At 52.1% G+C, this 23300-nt stretch overlaps 1 protein-coding gene across 4 annotated transcripts in view; it reads left to right on the top strand.

Moving 5' to 3' along the window:
• LINGO1 (leucine rich repeat and Ig domain containing 1) overlaps positions 1–23300 on the top strand; it is a 156402-nt gene that overhangs the window by 21147 nt on the left and 111955 nt on the right. Inside the window, exon 1 of one of the 4 annotated variants that reach the window (XM_030955524.1) lies at positions 5897–5969. The exons of 2 other annotated variants lie outside the window; for them this stretch is intronic. The gene's annotated coding sequence lies outside the window, so the exon portion shown is untranslated. Of the gene's footprint in view, positions 1–5896; positions 5970–23300 lie in introns of those variants that run through there. One more of the 4 variants, XM_030955527.1, reaches the window with a different exon arrangement.

A 23300-nucleotide genomic window follows, 5' to 3' on the forward strand; every position in this document is an offset into this window, starting at 1 on the left:
ATGTTGGAGCTATCTTCATTGGAAATGCAGGGCCTTGTCTTTCTCCCTCCTGCCTTTGCAGCATCTCTGTCATCTCTCTGCAGCCTCTCAGTGCTGCCTGTTCCCAGTGGGAAGAAGGGGAAATTTAGGGAAAAACCAAGCAGAGGTTGACAGGAAGGACAGGAGCTGGCAGAGCTCTGTGAAGGTTGCATTGCTGCTGGGTTCCCATGCTCCCATGTACAATTTCTATGGCAAAGTGTTTTTCTTCCTTGAACCCAGGGAATCTACCCGCTCCTGCTGTGCTGGACAAGAAGCTTCTGCCCTTTTGAAAAGAAGACTACAAGTATCAGACTGTCTGTGGTTTCCAAAGGATATAGTCTGACTCCTGTTCTGAAAAGCTGCTTCATCACCCAAAGTTTCAAAATGTACTTCAGTAAATGCCACTAATGAGGAAACAACTTAGGAATAGCACAGCCTGGGTGATCTGAACCATTTTCTTATCTTGCTGAGAAAAGCAAAAGAGCCCATTTTCAGTTCCTCAGGATTATTTGCTCTCTTTGCTTTCAATCAGCAAATCAAAGAGTGATGCCTGAGTGATGCCTAGGGAAGAGAAGGACACTCAGCTTCTGCAGAGTGAACTGGGGCTGGGCTGGGCTGAGGTTTTGAGAGTCACAGCTCTCCTTGGGCTGGATCTAAGCTGTGTGCATCAGGATCCAGGGAACTTTCAAAAATAAGTCTGCACTCCAACTCTCTGGGAGTTTTGCTTGAGCTACCAAGCAGAGTTGTCCTTGTACCGGGGTCCCAGCCTGGGATGGGACTCTGATCTCTTCCCTTCAGGGAGGACAATGGCATGGGGATCTGGCATGAGCCCTCTCTACACACAGAATGGTTGGAGCACATGCAAGGCAAGTCAGCCCTGCTCCTTGATTTCTTCTTGCCATTTTGCTGCTTTTTACCCTCTCCAAGCCTGGAGCAAGTGCATCCAAATGTGTAAAAAATCAGCTGCCTGGGGGCAGCTTTGCAACCATTAAGTCCTTGCAATCCCTTGGAGTCTTTGTCAGGAGAGCAGGAGCTTCCTGGCTTGGTTCAATCCCTTTGTCAGAAGAAGGGGATTTTCCTGGCTCTGCTGTGCTGGGCTGGTCCCTGCCACCCAGGGTGAGGGGGTGTGGAGGCTGCTGGGCTGGCAGTCACCCCCTCCAGCACGTCGCCCAGTGCCAGCGACACCCACACCAGTGCCCAGGGTGTGGGTGTCCCTTTCCCGATGGGAGCGATGTGTTTTGGGGCAGGGAGTAGGAGGGAGTGTTTCTGGTTCCTGCAGCTTGAGGTCTGAAGCTGTTGTGTAGGCAGTGGGGGTCCCCTGGAGGGCACATGGATTTCCAGGGGCGGCCCATGTGCCAGAGAATGTCACCTGCCTTCTTGGTGGCCGCTGTGCTGTTGAGTGTGGGCGGTTGAGTGGACCGTGGAGTCCACTGTAGCTCTTATATCCAGTTTGCTCATTGAAGGAGATATCTGTGTCATCAGGGAGCTGTACAGGACAGCTTTGTGAAGGTGCTGGGAGAGTAGGAGGTGCCCAGCTCCATGTGCAAGGGCTCAGTGTCTCCACCTCCACAAAGCCTGGCTGCAGGAGCCACGTGCCGAGGGGAGGGGTTCAGTGGCCTCATTGAACTCCCCGATGAAGGATGCTGCCCTGGCCCTGGCCAGTCTGCTCTTTTACAGCACTATAGTATCTATTTATTTATGATTTCCGTGGGTGGTGTTTTGGATGATCTATTGAGCCAGAGTGAGATATTTTGAGGCACAGTGAGATATTTTAAAAACATCTCATCACTCTGGAAATATCCATGGTGCGATAGCTGTGTATTAGTCATTCGGAAAGGGAGTGATTTCAATGAAATAAAAAACATTTCATCTTGTCAGAGCATTTTCACTCACTGTCTGCCAGGCAGCTCCTGTCAGTCTTCAGTCTCTGTGGCTAGTTTTACTCTTCTTAGGCTCTGCCTTTTTTATTTTCTAACAAGAAATAAAATAAACCCTCTAATGGATATTGGTACCTATGAACTCATCAATTGTTAGTGAGAAAGACCCTGTGAAAAGATACAATAAATCCTCTTTGTACTGGATTATTTCCCATGGGATTATTTCTCTCAGGGACTATGTGCAATTGGAAGGAGAAACTCCTTCTCTGGGTATTGGACCTTGAAAAAAAACCCCTGCCCTCCAAGATTATTTATCCCCCTGAAAAGTGAGAGTAACTCTAAAACCCTTGAATGTCAGCTGGAGATGCAGAATTAGGCTCACAGAGAGCAGGAGGAGAGATGGTTTTCTCCTAGGCAAAAAAACAAAAAAACCCTGTTAGAAAACACAAATGATGAGGCCTTGTCCTGCAAGGGAGAACAGCTCAAAGCCGTTCAGCAAATGAAAAGCCAAATGAGCTGTGAAAACCTTACCACCATGGTAGGAGAGATTTTCTCTTGGAGGAAATCTGCCACAAATCACCTAATATTCAGCTTTGCACTGCCATTTGGGAAAATGCTCATCATATTCCCCTGGTCCTTGCTTCAGCTGATGTGTGTCTGTGCCTGGGGTTTCTCTTGCACAGCCTGCACGCCCAGGGGGAGGTGATTCGGCCGAGGTGCTCCCATTCTTGGATCATTCTCTGTAATCAGGCAAAGGGAAGTTGCACTGTAGTTACACCCTGAGTGCTGTTCACTGTTGCTTTGAGGGGCACAGTTGCTATTGCTTCATGCAACAAGTAGATAACTGCTTCAATGACTCAAAATGATCCCTTTGTGGATAAATCACAGTGTTGATATTCCAAGTTTTTCCAGAGTACACAATAGTAGAATTGTAAAATCAGTTTGGGTTGGAAGGAACCTCAAAGCTCATCCAGTGCCACCCTCTGCCATGGGCAGGGACACATTTCACTATCCCAGGGTGCTCCAAGCCCTGTCCAACCTGGCCTTGGACACTGCCAGGGATCCAGGGGCAGCCACAGCTGCTCTGGGTACCATGTGCCAGGGCCTCACTACTCTCAAGCACATCTAAAGGCACCTCCCTGGTGGGAATGGGGTTTTAGGGGATGTTCCTCTGCTGCTGTTGCTGCCCCTTGGCCATCTCCTTTGGTATTGGGAGTCTTGGCTGGGTTTTCTCTTGCCAGTGCTGAGCTCTGGCTGCATCCCCGTGCAGGAACACCCCACATCCAGCCACTGTGGCTATTGAAACTCCAGCCAGGGCTGTAAAATAGAAACTCTTAACTAAAGAGCAGGAGAGGGCAAGAGAGAAGCAGGCCTGGATCTCCTTGATGCCTTGGAGCCTTTTCCTCAGCTCTGCCAGGACAAAAGGGGCATTGCTCCCCATGAAAGCAGGAACTGGCGGGATCAGGGTGCTGACTGTCCTGGAGCAAGTGCCCATAAACCCCATTTTGCTAAAATCTGGGCTTGGCAGCAATGACCTGTAACCTTTACAACTGTTGCCTATTTTTTCTTGGCCAAATGAAATTAAAATGGCCAACCAGTGCCATTTCTTTCCTTTAACCTTTTCCCTTTCATGTCCACACTTGACCCAAAATAATATTCTTTCTTGGTGCTCCCTTGCTGGACACTAATTCAATTAATTCAGTTAATTAACTAACACAAGCTGACCTCTTGCTTTTCTTGGCCAGGGGCAGCAGGACTTACCACCCACGTGGTGAATCCTCTGCTCTCCTGCCCTTGTGGCATGGCATCTTCTGCATCCCTTTGCTGGTGGGTGAGCATGTCCTCATCCCGTGCCCCTGAGTCAGCACTCTGCTGCTGGTGTGCTATTTCAGCTTAGGAAAAAAAAAAAAAAAGAAGAAAGTTTCAGTATTTAAAGTATTTAAGCAGATGGAAAGCCACAAACTACAGTCGGTGGAAGGAGCGTGTTTCATGACTAACAAAATATGCCAGGTAGGCCGTTCCACTTGAGATATTTTCAGGAATATATAATCACTTTCACACATCCTCATAAATTTGCCAAAGTGTTAGTTTTCCCCCATATGGATGGGGAGGATGCAGCATGTCATGACTGTTGCACGGCATCTTGAATGCTGTGTCTTCGTGGTGTAGATTTTTTTTTTCCTTTATTCCCCCCACCCTGGCTGTAATTGCAATTTTAAGTTTGATTCACCCTTCCTCATAATTAGTGTAGGCAGAAGGTCACCCTTGAACATTGTGGTGAGAGAGCTCCTTGGATAAGGCAGGGCAAAGGAAGCAGCAATTAAATCTCTAATAATACCCCCAAAAATGGACTGGGGCTGGACTGGAGCAGTGCCAGGGATGCTGTCCCAGTGGGGTACCAGCAGGTGATAAAGGGATGCTCTAGAGGAGCCCCAAAGGCTGCATCCTTCCCACTGAGTTCCTCTGAATAGATGCTCCAGCGTGGCACTGGGGTAAACAAATGCAAAATATTTTGAAATCATTCAGTCTCAGCATTGGATTCTTTCTTTTCTTTCTAGTATCATGGCAAAATTAAATAAAAGGACCCGTTTTCTGCATGTTATTGATCTTTCACTCAAAATCTGGGCCCTTTTCCAGGAAAAATGAGCCCTTTTGTGAACAAAGAGACAGGCACCTTCCCAACAAAAGTCAGCTTTCAAATCCAATGTTCTGTGTGTTTGAAAATTCATGTTTCTGATAGGAAAATATCAATTTCACTCAAATTTGCAGAGCAGTGATGTGGTGGGGGCGAGACGGCCCTGAATGGATTGATGAGCACTTGAAGGCCAGATTGCCAGAGGGATTTAAAAGCAAAAGAAAAAGCAACCTTGTCACTGATTTTGAGCAGCTTGTGTTTGAATCCAGAGCCAGGCTGCTGGGCTGGAGCTGGCCCTGCTGTCCTTTTCTCTTGGGGACCTAGAGCCTTCACTGTACACTGTGCATGTGCAGGAGGGCTCAGCCCATCTCTCCTGACCAAATCCCAGCCTCAGTGGTTTATATACCCTTTTTTTTAAAACGTGCTGGTGGCTGGAGCCAGGCTCTGAGTTAGTGTGTGCTGGCCTTGCTCCGTTACCCTGGTTGGGTGCCCCTGAGAGCTGCCTGCTGGTGTCTCAGACAAGCTGGGCTTTGCCAGCAATGTTTTACAGGTTAATTTGTCAAATCTCTGTAGCTTGATTATTTGTTGGTGGAGCCCTTGAGGATTGCTGGGGAGGAGATGCGTTACGCTCCCTTGGACCGTGTTACCACACACACGCTCAGCTGTCGGGCAGGGCTGCTGAGCTGGGTGTCCTAAATGTTCTCATAGTGCAGCCCATGACACTGCCCCCATGGTAATGAGGGTGGCTGTGTTCCCCTGCCACTGCATCCTTCAAGAGCAAGTAAATTGTTTTTTTTTCATGTGTTCTCCCGGTGCTCCACCCTTGCTGTGACGCTGGGGGATGGAGGTAGTGCTGGCTCAAGGGCATCATTCCCAGCGCTGTCCATCATAAAATCATGAAGTGCTTTGTGTTGGAAGAGACCTTAAAGATCTCATTTCACCCCCCTAATGTGTGCAAGAGCACCTTCCACTAGACCTGGCACCCTGCTCCTTGTCCACTGCTACATGGAAGGTTTGCCTGGTGCCTGAGCAGAGAATTTCCCCCCTGCCCCATGGGATTGCTCCTGGGGCTTTGCTCCCGGGCTGCGTGTGTAAACTTGCTTATCTTTGGAAAGGCACGGCGGCGCTGACAAGCGGTGCAGGAGATGGGGGCAGTAGGTGGATCGTTTTTAGCAGCATGCACGCACGGAGCAGACAGCTTGGGCATGTTCCAAAACACTTCCCACGCCCCCAGGCTGAATTTTAAGAAGCTGGGGCATCTGCACGTTCAAAACGCTACGGGGTGGAAGGGAAAAAAGGAAAAAAATCCCCAAGGCAGGCAGAGCAGCCAGCGCGTGGAAGGGGCAGGCAGCACCCAAAGGCTGATGTCTTGCTGCGGAAGGGAGTTTGTTGCAAAGGCTGAGCAGCTCCAAGCCGCTCTCCGGAGGGGCAGAGCACAGGTGAGCGTGGAGCAGCGGGCGCTGGCTTGCAAGCTGGTCTCGCTCTTGGTTGAGTGGGGGGAATGGGAAGAGGAGCTTGAATAACCCAGGAACGGTGCCCGGGTGAGTGCCTGTTCCTCCTGTCCAGCTGGGGTGGTGCAGCTTTTGAGGAGCTCCACACATTTGGGGGCCCCAGAGTCTTGCAGTAAAAGGGGGGTTAGTGGGGGGGGGGGTAGTCCTGTCTTCCTTATGGTGATGGGAATGAGTCCTGTGCTCAATCCACTTTTGGTGTTTCAAGGGACTGCCTGGGATCCTGCCCATTAATAGCAGGAGATGCCCCACTGATTTCTTTCTGTGGGGAAGCCCTGGTATGCAGGACCAGCCCCATGTGCATCTCCTGGGGAAGCTGAAACAAGCAAGCAGTGGGGCAGGGATTGACGTTGGGAGCACACAAGCTCTGGGCTTGCACTGGCTAGCTGAGGGCTATTTCAGCCGTACCCAAGGCTCCCTGGGACAGGGTGGGATATCCAGCCCAAGCAGGGAACTCTAAGGGAAGGAGGACAACCTGTGTGTACGGTCCAGCAGAGTCTTGGATCCTCTGGAGTGATGATCTGGAGCTCCTTTCTGAGTGCTGGTATAGCTTTGGATAAGTAGCTTCAGCTGTGAAGGTTGGGAGCTTTTGGTGCTGGTTCTCAGCATACATGGTGAGAACAGCCCCAGTTCTTGCTGTTGCTGCTCCCTTGGGATCCAAGGTCCCTGCTCCTGGTGGTGTGGGGCCTCGGATGTCTTGCACCGAAGCATTGGGAAGGGATGGGTGTAAATCTGGAGAGCCCAAGGTGCCGTCCGCGTTCCTCAGATCAGCGATCTGGTGTGCACTCCGTGATCCAAGGGTGGGGAACACACCCGTCTGCACATTCCATCGAGCTCCCGTTGGTGCTGCAGGCAAGGAGGATGATGGTGTGTCATCCTGGCAGCCTGAAGCCATCCTGGTAGGGTGGCTGGGCTCTGACTGCTCCCTCCCATCTCGCTGGGCCAGGCACTGGGGGATGCTCCTCCCGACGCATCACGTGCACGAGGGGCATCTTCCCAGCGCTGCCCGTGCCTGCCTCCCGTGCTGCTCCTGCCTCCTGAGCTGCTCCTGCCTCCCGTGCCACTCCTGCCTCCCGTGCCTCTCCTGCCTCCCGTGCCTCTCCTGCCTCCCGTGCCTCTCCTGCCTCCCGTGCCACTCCTGCCTCCCGTGCCCTCCCGTGCCTCTCCTGCCTCCCGTGCCACTCCTGCCTCCCGTGCCCTCCTGCCTCCCGTGCCTCTCCTGCCTCCCGTGCCACTCCTGCCTCCCGTGCCCTCCCGTGCCTCTCCTGCCTCCCGTGCCTCTCCTGCCTCCCGTGCCTCTCCTGCCTCCCGTGCCACTCCTGCCTCCCGTGCCCTCCCGTGCCTCTCCTGCCTCCCGTACCACTCCTGCCTCCCGTGCCTCTCCTGCCTCCCGTGCCTCTCCTGCCTCCCGTGCTGCTCCTGCCTCCTGTGCCGCTCCTGCCTCCCGTGCCCTCCCGTGCCTCTCCTGCCTCTCGTGCCCTCCTGTGCCACTCCTGCCTCCCGTGCCCTCCCATGCCTCTCCTGCCTTCCAGTGTTCACTCTGGCAGCACACAGCTCTGCCCTTCTCCTGGCAAAGCCGATGGCTTATTGAAATGTGACTTTTGCCTGGTGAAGAGACAGGAAAACTAGTGAGGAGCAAAAACTAGAGAAGTCCTTGGGGGGAAGATTTAAATGCCTCCAAGATCAGAGCTTTTTTCCTGTCATTTTAGGAAGAGAAGATTTCTTGGGAAGCCTCCACTTCCTAGGTATCCCTCCAGAAGAGGCTAAACCAGATTCTAAGTTATGCACTTTGTAATTCTCTTGGTACCAGCAGAAGTAGTGCTCTCCATGGTGTCCTCATGTGCCTGGTAGCCTCATGGCAAGAGCATCTTCTTGGCAATAGGTGCTGCCTGGGTCCTTCTGTCCCTTGTCCCACAGGTGGGCAGGAGTACCTTTGCACCTCTGGCACCCAGGGGAGGAGTACAAGGCTCTCCCAGTGCTAAACATAAGATGCTCTTCTATGCCCTCCAGGGTGAGGAGGAGGAAGAAGGCAGAGAGGGATGGGGATGGACCTGGTGTGCCCCAGGGGACTGGCTTGTTTCTGCTAATTAGCAGTGTAACCAGCCGTGGCACAGCCCAGGGCTCCTGGCAGATAATTACCTTGCTGGGTGCTGGGAAGGGAGCAGAAAGACTTGCTGTCCATGGGGACTTGAAAACCTCCCCATTCTTGAACAGATTTGGGAAATGCAGCTCAAAAATAATAATATGGATATATATTTTAACAGAGCAATTTCTGCCAGGCAAGCAGGCCAATTTGTTACTGAGGTGACACATTTGGTTTTAGCTATAAGAATCAAGATTTTTTGGCTTTTCTCCTTTTTCAGTCCCTAGGGCAGAGGTTGGCTAAGTCATAGGGAAGCTGGGGGTCTGCATGGAAACAGGGTTGGGGTTCTGGCTTCCTGCTGACCGAGCATTTATGGGTGTTTCATAGAGCAGGAGGAGAAAAATAAATCTGGGAGTGCCCCCAGTCTGCTCACTGCAGCTCGGTGAGGTTTCCATTGGGCCAGGGTATCCTGTCATCCCTGTGCTGTGTGTGGCTGTGCAGATCCTGTGCCACCCCTGTGCTGTGTGTGGCTGTGCAGATCCTGGGCTGTGTGTGGCTGTGCAGACACCGCCCCAGGGCTGCCGGGGGTCCTGCCCCAGGGCTGGCTGCTCTGCCAGCCTGGGGATGGCTCCCTGGAGCTGCCCAGGGGTCCCTGCCGGTGCTGCCAGGGCTGTGCCAGGCAGGGCTGTCCCTCGAGTGCTCCTTGTGCCCGACGGGTGGGATTGCTGCTGGCCAAGGAGCATCTGTGCTCTCCTCACACCTCTTGTTGGGGCCAGGGACCTCATTAGCTGCTTCCATCTCCTCTCTCCTCTGTTTATCTGCAGTTTTTCAAACGTTTGTCTGACTATTTTTTTTGTCTTTTTTTTTCCTGGCTTGAAGGGAGAAATGATTGTGTGAGTCATGATAGGGCCTGACAGCTCCCTGTGTGCCCTGCCAGGCTCTACTGAAATTGGGGCTGGGGGGCAGGGCTGCAGTGACTGCTGCCCATCCAGGTCCTGTTGCAGGGGGACAGGGGGTGGGGAGTGGGGAACAGGCATCACAGCCTTTCCCCATCATCACCCATTAACCCTTTGGTCTGTGGGGCTTGCCAGAGGGTCTGGCAAAGCTCGGGCCTCCAAGGAGAGATTTCAAGCAGATTTGTGATTCTCCTTGGGAGAGCAGTGGGAATGCCATGACACTGGGTGGCAGGAGAGCAGCAGGGTGGGAACAGCTTGAGCTGAAAGCCCAGTGTAGCCAGCCCTGCTTCTGTCCACTGTCTGTAGGAGATTTGGGGCCGTGCTGAGGTAGAGGAAAGCTCTTGGCTACATGCATGTGCCTTGTCCAGGAACAGGCTGAGAGGACAGGCTTGTCTGGTCAGTGGATTTGTCCCCATTCCAGTGCCCCCAGGATGTCTGCTTCCATACAGAAGGGGGTCCCAGGCTGGTGCTTCCATACAGAAGGGGGTCCCAGGCTGGTGCTCCCCATGGCACCTCCCTGCTGAAGGAGCACAAACACTGTGTAACAGGCACAGAAGGATGCAGGGGATGGCAATTCCACCTCCACCTCCTCGGTCAGGGCTGAGGGTGCCAAAGTGCATCTCTCCATCTGCCAGCCCTGGCTTGTTGGCCACCTCAGTCCCTCTTCCTCCACGCCCCATCTCCCTCTGGAGAGCCAGCAGTAACTCTTAGTCAGTGCTGTCTCATGGGCCATTACTTTGGAAATCCCAGGGAGAAGGGTGCTTGCCCACGGTCCTGTGTGGCCAGTGCCATCCTCTGCAGCCCACTGCCACCCTGGCGCTGCTGACTTGGAGGTCAGGGCCATCCTCACCTCTTCCTCTCTGCTCCGGGATGATCCCAGCATCCTGCCTGTGCTTTTTATAGCCCGTGCTTCCCAGCAGGCTCACCAGCTGACCTGGATACGGCCACACCGCATTTGGGCTGAGCTCCCCTGCTCCCTCCTTGTGCTGGGGTGGGCTGCTTTGTCAGTGCTCACTGGCACCCCACGTTGCTCTCACAAAGACAGAAGCATCCGTCATCCTGCTCTTGCGTCAAGCGTTTCCAGTCCAGGCTGGGTAGCAGGGATTGCTGCGAGCACGCGCCTCCGGATCCCTGCTCCACAGGGATCCCTTCTCTTTAGCAGGTGCTTTTTCTCCCAGATGCTGTTCTGCAGAGAGGAAACAGGGACAAATTAGCATCCCTGGCATTTCTGGCTTTCCCCATTCCTTGCCTGCCAGCTTCTCCTCCCTTCTCTTTTTAAAGAGATTCAGGTCACGCCTGGAATTAGGGCTCCCTGAACTGCAGTGAAAGAGCATTTAAACTACTTACCATCGATTAGATGGAGTAGTTGGGGTTTGGTTGGTGCCCCACCCCTGTTCTCAGCTTTGGATGGGTGTTCACAGCACATTGCTCCTTCTTTCAAGGCCTTTGCCATCATGGGCTGCTCTTCCCTGCACAGGTGGGTCTGGGGTCCCTGGGGGCTGCTTCCCACTTTGCACCCCGCCAGCAGCCAGCTGCTCTCGACACAGAGACCTTGCAGGAAAGCATTTTATTTAGCCAGCTTCGTTTATCGCAGCGCTCCGGCTGGGATTAGACACAGATAAGACGATCAATAAATCCTCCTCTTGGCTGAGATGTGCCGTGAATTTTTTGGGAAAGGGTAGGGAAAGGAGGGCACCAATTCAAAGGCAGCAGGACTGGCTGGAGGTGAGGGAGGGGACAGCCAATGCTTCGAGGTGGTGGCACAGAGGGGACCCCGCCATGATGCCACTGGCAGTTTTGAAGAAGCCGTGTGTACGTGGTAGAGAGAAAAGAAACCCCGCGCTGCCGCTGCGGCTGGTGTGACTGTACCGCCAGGGAAAGTAGGTCAGGCTGTGCTGCAGAGCCCGGCTCGAGCCCCCAGCACAGCAGGACACCCAGCCCTCCCCAGATCCCCTCAGCTCTGCTCACAGCCAGCCCTGCCCCAAAGGCAGCTGCTCTGGGGCTGGGCTGGCATCAGCCCCTCACCCCGGTGTCTGGGCGGCTCTTTGGTCCTGCTGTGGTGGCTCTGGGTGAGGGTGGCAGTGTGGGAGCTGTGCAGGAGGAGAGGCAGAGATGGAGGGAGGGGAGACAGTGCTGCCTTTCCCCTGCCTGCATTGCTCAGCTGCTCTCCTGCATCCGGTGAGGATTTGGCTGCAGGAGGGATGTAGGATGCAACCCCAGCATCAGAAAGGAGCAACTGTTTCTCCATCTCCCTGGAATTTTGAGGTCTCCCACTAGCTGGGAGTGGGAAAAGCTTAGGGACATGACCATCCCCTCTCCCCCCCCCACCTTTCTGGGACTGTTTTCTGCATTGTCAGGGAGATCTGGGGAGGAAGAAAAAATGGTTAAAGGCAGAGGCTAACACCTCAATCTGCAGGGATTTTGGGTGTCTCACATGGATTTCAAAGCCTCCTCAGAGGGGAAGGGGGAGCAGGACAGGACAAATGATGGGATTCCTGTGGATAGGACTCAGGCAGGACTGGAGGATGTCCTAACTTGGCTCAGGAGGATGGCTTGTTCCATCATCACTTTCAGGAAGGTTTCTTGGCTGCTGGGGAGAGGGGAAAATTAAGATGTGTTTTCATGACAGAGGTGTTCCAAGTGCAAATCCAGAGCGTGTGCTGTAGCTGTAGGAACCCGTTGGGAGATGGAAGGGAACTCTGGAATTGCCTTTGCCACTGGACACAGCTGGGCTGTCACTCCAGGACATTCTGTGGGGAGGGATGCTGTGGGGCTGGATCACAGCCACAGGAGCATGGCCTGCTGCAGCCAGGGGCCTGGGACTGCCAGGCTCAGGGAGGTGACAGCCCCATGTTAACACGGCTCTGGTGACACCAGTGCCATGACCCAGAGGTGGGCAGGGACACTGTGTCCTGCAGCAAGGACCTGACTGATGTGAGAGAGCTGGTGGTGAAGATGCAATGAGCTGAGCGAGGAATAAATTGAGTGTGTACATCACAGGCAGGTCTGGGCTTTATTGATTTTCAATGAAAGGCTGTGTCATGAATTTTTCTTTCCCACTGTATTTGCTGGAAAGTTGCATCTGGTCTCCAAGCATTAACCACTAACTAGAGAGCTCATTTTTCGCCCCCCAGGAGCTGCCCCAGGGGGAGGCAGGTTTGCACATGATCTTTTTAAGTGTGTGATGGATGCAGCAGCTTTACTAATCCAGCATCAGAAGAGAAGGCCGGTATTAGCAGTGGAAAATGTTCTGTCCAGCAGTTCAAGTGACTCATTGCCAAGGGGATGCATGTGTAATGTGTCTTGTTTGATGGGCTGCTCCAGGATCCATTGGGAATGGTGTCCTGCTGTCCCCACGAGGGACAGGGCATCATCTGGGTGTTGTCACTGCTTTTGCTGGTTTGCCTTTCCTCTCAGTGACAGGAGGACTCTCAAAGAGAGGGAACGTATTCCCTATGGTAAAACCCTTTTGGAAGCTCCTGTTGCATCCTGCTTTTAAACTGGTGTTCAGAATTTGGAGCATCTCTTTAATCTTGAAGTCATTGTTTTTAAACATTAAAGAACAGTTGGGAATGAGTATAGCACGAAAATGTTTTAGGAGACATTTCTCCCTATCTTCAGAAACCCTTACAGATCTTTGCTTCTTTATGAATGTGTTGAGGACTTAGGGGAAAACGCTGAAACCAGTTGAGGGATTTAAAAAGAGATAACCAATGGAGAAAGTTGGAGAGGTTTAGGATGGGTTTGTCTGGAAAAGAGGTAATAGGGAGGAGGTGTTTTGGCTAGAAAAGAGGTGATGGAGAGATGTTTTACCAGGTTTTGGGTAGCACTGTGCAGTGAGATGTGCAGCGACAGCAGCTTGTGTCCTCACAGGGAGAGGCTGGGAAGACTTGAGGGCTGGGAACTCGGTTGGAAATGCCCTGGAAGGGTTAATTCTGGTGCCTGGATATAACTGGATGCACTGAAGCTGAAGTGGAGCAGTATGCAAATCTATCCACTTTCATAAACTGCTTAATTAGGCGAATGTTAATGAGACGTTAATTACTGTTGTGCCGGCGAATCCCACGGAACGGAGATTATGTTTCTCTTCAAACATCCAGTCTTAATTATAACTTGTGCTTAATTCCACTGTCTTGCTTGGGACGGAGCTGGGTAGGGAGGACGAGTGCCAGCTCCCATGGCTGCCCGCCTGCAGAGCATCTCCCATCCCTGCCCATGCCACAGTGCTGCCTCTGGGACATTGGGGATGGAGCTGTGGGGGCAGCAGGGGCTGCTTGAGGACAGTGGCTGTGAATGCTTTGCTTGCAGCCATCTCCTTGTGCTCAGGTCCCGCCCAGCAGCAAACCCGCCAGTTGTGAGCAGGCCAGCATGGAAAGTCTCATGTCACATGTAAAAGCTCCCATGCTTTTCCTTTGTGGGCTTGAGAAGCCTTTGTGAAGTCCCTGTTGGTGCCCTGTGCACTCCAGGGATGCCACATTGCTCTGCTCTGGAGGTGCCTGCCCCAGGCTGGTCAGACTGGGGTAGGGAACTTGAGCATGTGCCTTGTCCTTCCTTCCTCACTTTCTGTTTCTGCCTGCCCTGGTCTTCCCAGTAGGACTGCAAATGCATTCTGTTGCCTGTGATTTCTTGTTCCTGTATGGGTTTTTGTGGCAAATTGCCAGAGGTCTTGCTTCCAGAGTGCCTGGTGCACATGAATATTTTTAAAGTATGGCTTCCACTTGGAGATCAGCAAGAGATCACAGCAGAGATGAGCAGAGAAATGGCATCCCATTTTCAATTTGAACACCTATTATTATTATTATTATTATTATTATTATTATTATTATTATTATTATTATTATTATTTTACATGGCTTTCATTAAAGTTCAGGATAATATAATGCCTTCAAATGAGGTATAGTGAGCCATGGAATCTGCATCCTCAGGGGCTTTTGGCTGGTTTTCCTCTGAGCTTTGCTGGTTCGCTGGAACCTCTGAGCAGGGTTCTCTGGCTCGTTGCTCATTGCTGCCAGCTGGGTAGCAGAGAGGACAGCACCTTAAGGCTGAAACACGAGATATGAGCTCCATCAGAGCTTTGGGTACCCCTGAGGAAGATTTCTTCCAGTGGCCAGGCTCTTGTCCCCAGGGAGGTGTTTGCCTTGCCACTGCTGGTGGTGGGAGAGCCCATGGGCTGCCTGCTCCGCTCCTCCTGGCATGAGCTTCACAGGATTTTAATCACATGCATAGTGGCATCTGCATGCTCAGAGCTTGTGGCCAGAAACCTGCAGCTGAGAGCAGTGACAGTCCTCATGCCAGGCCCTCTCTGATGGCCGGCGGTGTCTGGGGAAGCTGCCCCGGGGTCGGAGTCACTTTGGATTTCCTCTGCAGGAGCCGTGTTGTCCCCGGAGCGGCGATTCTCTGCATTGGGTGTTTTCAATTACAAAGGGTGTCAGTTTAGGTTTCGTTTCCTGTGTTTTCTTCTTTTCTTCCCTCTGTTCTGACTCTGCTGTTTGATTTCCAGACAGGTTTGATATTTCCTCTCCCAGCAAGCCCTGGGGACTTTGGTGGGCGGCTCTTTTGATGGCAGGGATGGGCTGGGCTGGAGGACCAGGAGCCGGCAGGACAGGGGCAGCACCCATGGCAGCGCCCACGGAGGTGGCACCGCCAGGGCTCGTGGCAGCTCTGTGTGCCTCCTCCAGAATCATCTGAACGTGAATGTTTTAATCTCCTGAAAAGCTTTTCTATCAGAAGAAATATGTCCAGCAGCCAGGGATTTTTGCCTTTTTTTCTTCTCTGCATTCTGCATCTCTCAGTGTTGAAACTTTGTTAATTAATTAAGAATTAATTAATGGCAATTTCTTTAATTTTTGAAAATGGCAGGATCTAGCCACGTATCCACTTGCAGATCTGCCTGCTGCTCCCTCCTCCCCTCTTGCAAATCTCGAACAAACAGAGCCCAACACAATCAACAGCTGCGTGGGAGGCAGAGCCAGCACTCTGCATATGATTCCAACCAAATACAGTGTGTTTGGGAAACATGGGGACACCAAAGCCAGCTCAAGGGGGAGCAGAGAGGTCCCTGCCTGTGTTGAGCCCCACTGCTAAGATGCCTCTGTGTGTTGGTGGTTCCTGTGCTGCTTTTCAGAGCCCAGAAAATACCACAAGCAGGACCAGGTGCTCCAGTGCAGTCCCCCAGGGTGCCAGTGCCTGCGTGCCCAAGGGGACATCACAGGCAGAGAAGGAGGCAGGAGAGGAGAAGCTCTCACTCTGTGTTCTGCCTGCAGCTGCGTGTCACTTCCAACTGCTGAGCCCAGCACCTGCTGGCTTTAAAATAAAATAAAAGGGGGACAGAGGAGAAAGGAGGATTTGGCTAAACATCTAAATTAGCCTTATTGTGCTGGGAGCTGAACTGGGCGTGGGGTAAATCCATTCCCACAGCACAGTGTGTCTGTACTGAGGGAGATGTTGAGGGACAAATGACTGCTTTTCATACATTATCATGGCCTGACAGCCATGAGGCAGACAGAGGCAGTGCAAAGGTGATAAATGAGAAAGTTTGAGTTAACAAAGTCTAGATGTCTCTCATAAGAGGGAAAGGAATTCCCTTTACCAGCAGTCCTTGGGCTTGTGCAGTTGGGATTGCTCCTGCCCTCTATTTTGCTTTTTAAAAATGCCTGATAATTTGTTTCTTATTTACTTTTGCTTGCCAGGTTGATGCTATGATACATGGGTTGTGTGCTGGATGTGGGGCTCTCTTGTAGTGCTGGGTGAGTGCTTGGAGATGCTGGTGGGGGATAGAGATGCTCCTGGGGTTGTCAAGGCAAGGAGATGTGCAAAAGGGGCTGCTCAGGGCTGTGGGAGGAAATCCCTGCTCCTCCAGGCAAGGGAGGGGAAGAAGTGTCTCCCTGGCAATCAGCCAGAACCAAGAAAGCAGGTCTTCAGCAGGAACCTGCAATATTAAATAGTCTTTTAATGAAAAATACATCTGCTGTTGAGCTGCCTCGTAGTCCGAGATGTGAGCGTGCTTTTTGGTTCCACAATAGCTGCTGCACGACCTTTTATTTTACAATATTTGAAACAAAACTGGAATCTATTTTTAATCCTTTCCCCCTTTCAGTGTTCTCTTGTCACTCAGCCATCACACTAATCCTGCAAAAGCTCAGTCAGGGTTTGGGAGAGGCCAAGGGCCAGGTTGCATGCCCAGCTTAGAGCAGGAAGTCAACCCATCCCTGCATGGTCCCTCTGCCCGGTGACTCTGGCTCAGGCTGTCCTGCTCAGGGCTGCTTTGCAAGGACAGAGCTTTGCCTGCTGTCCTTTAGTAGCTCTGCCTTTTCAAGGAGGGGGAGATTTTGTTTTTACTGCCAGATGTGGGGCAGACCAGGCAGGATCTCCTCAGCCTGGATTTCAGATTGCCTTATGGCAATCCTGCCCGGAGGCAGAGGTAAAGGCTGGGTCACAACAGTTTGCACTTTGCTAATGCTTTTCTTGGTGGGATTTCTTAGCAATTCCCAGAGAAACCAGCCACTGCAAAGCCCTTCCTGCTGGTGAGGAGCAGAAGGAGCTGGGGAGGTGAACTGAGGTCCTGTGCAGGGTATACCTGCTGATGGCACATTTTAACATCCCTAGCAGTGGTGTTTGTGTGTTTCAGCAGTGTCTGGCCCTGCCAGTGCCATGGGCAGCCTTGCCTTTCCTGCCACCCACTGCCTGCAGCCACAGAGGCCCCATTTATCTAGAGCAATGACTAACTATAGAAAAATAACAGTAAAGAAAAGGTATGTGAGAACCATCTGTGAAATAATAACAAGATCCTGGGGATGGAGCTGCTTTCATCTGGGAGCTCTTTGAGAACTGCGGGTTGTTCCTGTCCCTTGTTAAAGAGGGAGCTGGGCAGCGATGCCCGCTCAGATCTTTCTTTCCTTTCAAGATCTCCCATGGCATCCCACAGGCTGGTGAGCCTGGGCCTTGCCAGCACATCCCTCCTGCTGCCTGCTGCTGAACTGGTATTTAATCCTTCTAATCAGCCCCACATCCAAGCCCAGTGGCAGTGGCAGAGCTGGGTTCATCCGAGGCTGTTGTGCCCTCTTACATCCCGAGCGAAGAACCTGGCAGGGCTGGGAGCTGTGGAGTATGGAAACCCCATGTCTGGCCTAGCTTTGTAAGGCTGAGCTGCCAGTTTTTGCAGCCAGTCTCCTCCCAGCCAGGGTGGATGCTGCTTGATGCTTGTGCCAGGTCTGCTCCAGACCCTTGGGGAACACCCAAGCAGTGCAAGTGCTGGCAGGCACTAGCTGGCTGGCTGGAAAATGTCCATCAAAACTTCATTTCCTGGGAAAAATCTCGTTTGGCCAAGCTAAAACACTTGTGGGACTCTATGTTGAAACCCGTGGGAGGCTTTTGATGCTCCCACGTTGGTGCAGAGGAGTGTGGACTCTCAGGGCTGGACTAGAGAGAGCTGCCCCCACGAACAGCCCTGTGAGCAGCCCCAGAGCAGAGTAAAATATAGAGGGACCCCACTGGCAGGTGCTGGGGAGCAGGAAGGAGGATGGGGGGCTCAGGATTACACATGGAAAGCCCAGTGCTGGCCATGCTTGGGCAGAGCTGGTGTTTCCATGTGAAGCCTACATTGCTCTGCCCTTCTCCAGTGCCTGCCTGGCTGTTAATGTGTGGTTATTTGCACATGGCTTGTGAGGGCTTTCAGTGTGGTCCCTCGTTGGACTTTTCCTATAATAAAATAATTTGCTGCTCTGGAAGGAGGCATTTCTGTGAGTGAGGATTAAGGTGTATTTCAGTGTTTGCTTCTTGGTCTGTGGCATGCAGGGATGTGTGGGTAAAACGTGCTGAGTGTGATTTTGAGGCTCAGTAGTTGAAATGCCTCATGTTGAGCTCAGGAGAGGAAGGATTTCTGCAGATTGCTGGAGCTAGAAGGTGGGGCTGTGGAGAAGGAACTGTATTACATTCACAAGATGAGCTGGGGGTCTTGTGGGCTTGTCACCTTGAAGTGACAGGAGTTGTGGGCTTCTGAGCCTCCAAGAGCATGTTTGGACAGCAGTGAAATATCCATCATGTGATTTCAGGTGTGGATACACACATTTACACTGCAGTACACGAGAGCAGGACATGGCCCAGGGCCTCCAGTGGGAATGCAGGAGGCCAGAAGCAGAGTGCTCTAAGGCTAATGAAGATGCCCTCGAAGATGATTAGCTTTGCAAGCAGCATTCCTGTGTGCTGGAAACAGGGGGATTATGGAGTTCACACTAAGCCCTTGGAGACCTCTGGAGCAGGAGTGATCTGTGTGTCACAGTGCTGTTATTGGAAAGGGTGGCTTCACTGCCTGTCATCTGGCTTTGCTGACTTAGCTCTGTGGACCATTGCCAAACACAAAGCATCTTCTCTTTGGCCGTGGCCAGCCCACCTACTTGGAGTGGGTGATGATTTGTTTGTTCTTCAGCTCAGCTGGAAAAAATTAGTGTCCTTGTGGGAGGGTGGGAAGAGAGAGCATCACAGGGGGCATCTCCTGAGGAAAGAAGTGGATTGCTGGGCTCAGGAATTCAGCTGGAGCAATGTTCAGTGTCCCACTGCCATGTCAAGGTGGTCCTGTTGGGCTCCTGTGTTGGGCTGGGGCAGCACTGCCTGTTGGGTTCGGTCAACTCATCCCCTCCAAGGTCCTGGGGGAGCTGCACACAATGGCAGAGCCCCCATCTTCACTCCTGGGGGGTGTGGGGGTGCTCTTGCCTGGCTGAAGCCCCCTAGAGCAGCGAGGCTCTCCTCAGCGTGCTGCCAGTTCCCCAGGGCTCAGCCCAACCTGGCATTCCCAGTGCTGGTGTGTGTGGCACAGAATAAGGCGTAGTTCCCTTCCTGGCTTCTGACACTGTCAAGGCGAGAAGCGCTTGTCATGCTCCTGATTGGGATGGGAAGCATCCTCTGGACTTGGCAGTGCATCCCTGCAGAGCTGTGCTGCTCATGACATGGCTCCCAGGGCTCCAACAGCAGCCGTGCTGGCAATGCCCGTGGCTGCCAGCCTTCCTGCTGCTGCTGATCCAGCTGCAGATTCCCCTTGGTGCCACCACTAACATCACAGAATCACAGAATCACAGAATCACAGAATCACAGAATCACAGAATCACAGAATAATGAGGTCGGAAGAGACCTCTAAGATCATCAAGTCCAACCTATGCCCTAACACTTCAACTAGACCATAGCACCAAGTGCCATGGCCAGTCTTTTTTTAAACACATCCAGAGATGGTGATTCTACCACCTCCCTGGGAAGGGCATTCCAGTACTTTATTATTCTCTTGGTGAAAATTTTTTTCCTAAATTCCTAAACATAAATCCCCGAGTCCCTTCTGTGGCAGACACAGATATGCAGTGGTTTAGGGACATGCAGGTTTTAGGGGCTTTTTAAAGAAAAAAAGCTGGAAAGCATGCCTATGGCCCCAGAGCTGCTGCCCAGAGAACAGGAGCAGGAAGGAGGGGGAAGGTGCTGTGCAGGGAGAGAAGAGATATCAAGTGGAGAGATGTGGGAGGGAAAGACTGCCCTGGCTGCCTCCCCTAGCAGTGAGCATCCCTCCCCCTGTGCTGGCAGCCCCACCACTGCCAAGGCTGAGAGGAGATTTGCATTAGGGGTGCAGTGCTGCTGCCCTGCTCTCCTGGCAGGAAAGCTGTGGAGCAACTGGAATTCTGATTGCCTGGGAACCTGTAAGAGCAGCATCACTCCAGGTCAAGGACTAAATCCATTACAGAGAAGCACTTGGGGGAAAGCCCTGGATGTGATGCACATGGATGCTGATGCATTAAAACCATTTCCCGTGGAGATCTTCTACAAGGCAGGCAGGGAGAGGGGTCGGCCACAAAGCTGTCCCTGGAACTGCTCCAGCACTAATGCCTTGCCCAGCAAGCCAGGGGCATCCTGGTCATCAGCCTGGTGCTGGCTGGAGAAAAAAGCCCTCCAGCCCTCAGCCTGCAGCCCCTCTGAGGCCAGAGGTGGCTGAGACCCTTCCCCTCACCGTGCCCCTGGGTCCTGTGGGGCCGAGCTGCTGCTCCACCAGCAGGTTATCAAACCTGAGGAGGTTTTCCCAGCCATTTCTGTTCCAGCCACAAGTGTTGCACAGGTCAGAAAAAATCCATTCAGAGCGATCCTGGTCAGCTCTGAGCACAGATGGTACCTGGGTCCCTGGAAGGTCACTTTTCCTTGCTGGGATGGCTGCCTGCACATGAGGTACAGGCAGGTGCAGGCAGCTGTGCTGTGCCACTTTCTGCCTAGGTGTTGCCTAACAACTGAGAGGATGCAGAGAGCCTTAGAAAACTCCCTAGATTATCAGCCCTTTCCCAGAATGGGTTCTGGAGTCGAAGCAATCAGCCATTCTGATTTGCTTTGAAAAACATGTATTTTCAGTATTCATGTATTTTTCCCTTCTCTTCCCTTCCATCTTGCATCCCCACACACTTCCTTTCATTCCCCTCCTTCCTCCTCCTTTTCATGAGCTATTTTCAAATGCCAGGAAAGGCGAGATCTGAGGGGAGGAGGAGTAACTGAAAGAAAAAAAAATGGTGGTGAAATTATTTCACACATTTATGGAAAAAAAAAGGTGTGGGTGTGGGGAAAGAGAACAGCTCCAGTTTCCAGAAGACAAAAAGCAACTTCATTCATTTCCCAACATAATTTTGATCAGGTAGGAAGGCTTGGTTACATTTCTGCAGCCCTGCAGTTCCCTGAGATGGTCCAAGTTGTCCCTCCTGCTGTGTTGCCCTGACTTGGAACAGGTTTGGTACTGGGGCTTTGGTACTGGGAAACTGGGGTAGGAGAATGCCAAATGGGGGGAAAAGGGAGCATGAGCTTCTGGAAAATGTGGCTTTGATTAAGCCAAATGTGGCCCTGAGAAGGGTAGGGGAGATATTACAAATATCACCAGCCTAATTGGAAGCATTTTTTCACACAAGGACAGTATGTTGGATGATTTCCCATTTTTAATAAATAGGATTAAACCCAGCAACAACAGCTTTTGCTGGGAACTAGGAGTCTGGGTTGTGATAAACTTTTTAGATGACAAACTCTCCTTATGCTCAATTGTTTTTTCATCTCACTGGTAAAACTGGAAATAACTGTTTTGGCTTGTCCCACCATTCTTGAAAGGTGATTTGTTTGTCCTGCTGGCCCTGTGACTCACAGCCACTGGAAAAGGGAAATAACCCAAATCCTCAAGGAAGCTTTTCTGAGTAGCTCACTGCTGAGATGCTGGAGGTAATTCTGGAGGACTCATGCTCTGGCTGTCCCACACTGAAGTTCTGTCCCCTTCATGCCATGGAGCTTTGGAGAAGGCCCTGGACAGGAGGAATTTGGAGATCCAGCAGCATTAGCATGCCCATCTCCCCACGGCTGAGCTGGGGATCCTGGAGCAGGCTGGCATTTCACACCTTGGCGAGGGTGACATTTTCTTTGCAGCTTTTCCATGCTTGGAAGATGGCATTTCACCCCAAGAGGAAGCTGGTATTTATAAGGCAGGGCACTGGCATTTCATTCATTGTTACCATCCAGTGATTCAGACAAGGTCTCTTAGCCAGAAAGGTCAACTGGGTCTCTGCTGTTCTTTGCTGCTTTTCTTTCTTTCTCCTTTTTTTTTTCTCCTAAGGGGAAGAGGGAAATACAAAACCAAGTCACATGCCAGAACTGCTGATTGTCATTTTTCTTGCCTTGAAAATGAAGGTGTGCTAAGCTACATAAAAGCTAGGAGCTTCCAAGTTTGCAAGGGTGTCTTTGGAAAGATCCTTATTTTGCTTTGAGTTCCAAAGGTACAACCCAGAGCTTGGTGCTGGGGTGATCTGGGTGGGTGGCAGCAGTGTTCGCCCCAGTGCTGTGCCAGTGCTCACCATCACCTCAGCTGTCCTGCATCACCCTCTTTCTTGAAGCTGAAAAAGAGCCTAAAACTCACATCTTTTCTGGCCAAACACCAGGTTTCATCCCCAGACTTGAGGAGCAGGATGGGAAAATCAAGTGCAAGTCACCTCTGTGACTATGGGGATCTTGTTGGACTGGGGCAATCTAAACACTGCCAGGGCCTGGGAAACATAAATAAAATCAATAAGAAACTGTTAAATTGTGCCTGAACGTCGCAAGGAACAGCGTGGGGAATGCTGGCTGCAGAGATGTATCTGCTGCCACTCCGCGGGCTGTGGCACATTCATTAAGCATCTTTAAGATGGATACACCCCCCAGTTCACCTCCTGCAAAAGCCTGGGAATTTATTTCCTCCTGAACCATGCCATCAATCACTGGTGACAGCACCGCCTCGGCACCGCGTGGCTCAGCCGCGCAACAGCCGGAGAGGCACGGGGCTGGCTGCCCCCCGGCCTGGGAGGGGGCTGCCTCGGACCCCCACGCCCTGCCTGGACGAGAGGGATCCCATTCCCTCACTCTCTGCTGGGGGAAAGGCTGTCTCACACCACAAATGCATCCCTGCACCTTTTCTGTGCTGTTCAGGACCCTGCTACCTCGTGCCGGCCTGCAGCCTGCTTCTCTTGGCATCCAGCACTGTCTGCATCAGTCTCTAATCCCCACAGGCCAATCCCTCAGAGAGGAGTTGATGGTCCCACCGCTTCTCTCCCCTCTGTGCATCTCCCTGTGATCCTGGCCCCTTCCTTGGCACCCTGGCTCTGCTCCCAGCTCCCAGTCCAGCATTCAGTGTTTGCTGGGTAGATGCTGGGAGCTCCTAGGGCTTTGCCTTGTGTGTGTAAATATGAGAGTCTGAAGTCTGGGCAGAAGATTTTTGCTGTGCCTGACTTTTGATGCTTGTAGCTTTTATTGGAGCAGCCAGATAGGAGCAGGACAAATCCAGCAGGGCAGTATGGGGGATGCCAACTGATGGCTGAGCTGCTTTGCTTCCCCTCCCTTCTCCGCCTGCTCTGTTAGTGATGCTCTGTACTGGAAAGATGTGACAGGTCCACATAGCATGAGGAAAGAGCAGCTGGAGGGGGCTGAGTGACCCTCCTGTCCTGCACCCAGCACCCTTTGTCCAGCCCTGCCTGCACCCTATGGCCGCCCCTTTCCTTCCTGGCACTGACATTTCACCCTCCAGTGCTTTCAGCTGTCAGCCAAGCTGCACATTACTTCAATTTATGCAGAGGCCTCAGTTTTACTTCTTCTTGCAGTTTCTTCTGATGCTTTTAATTTTTTCCCCCCTATCAGCTGGGAACCTACAGATTATCCCATAAGACCAGAATAAAGACTTGTCAACCTTTCTTACCTGCTTCT

This window comes from Camarhynchus parvulus, chromosome 10, assembly GCF_901933205.1.
Source record: "Camarhynchus parvulus chromosome 10, STF_HiC, whole genome shotgun sequence".
Classification (NCBI taxonomy): domain Eukaryota; kingdom Metazoa; phylum Chordata; class Aves; order Passeriformes; family Thraupidae; genus Camarhynchus; species Camarhynchus parvulus.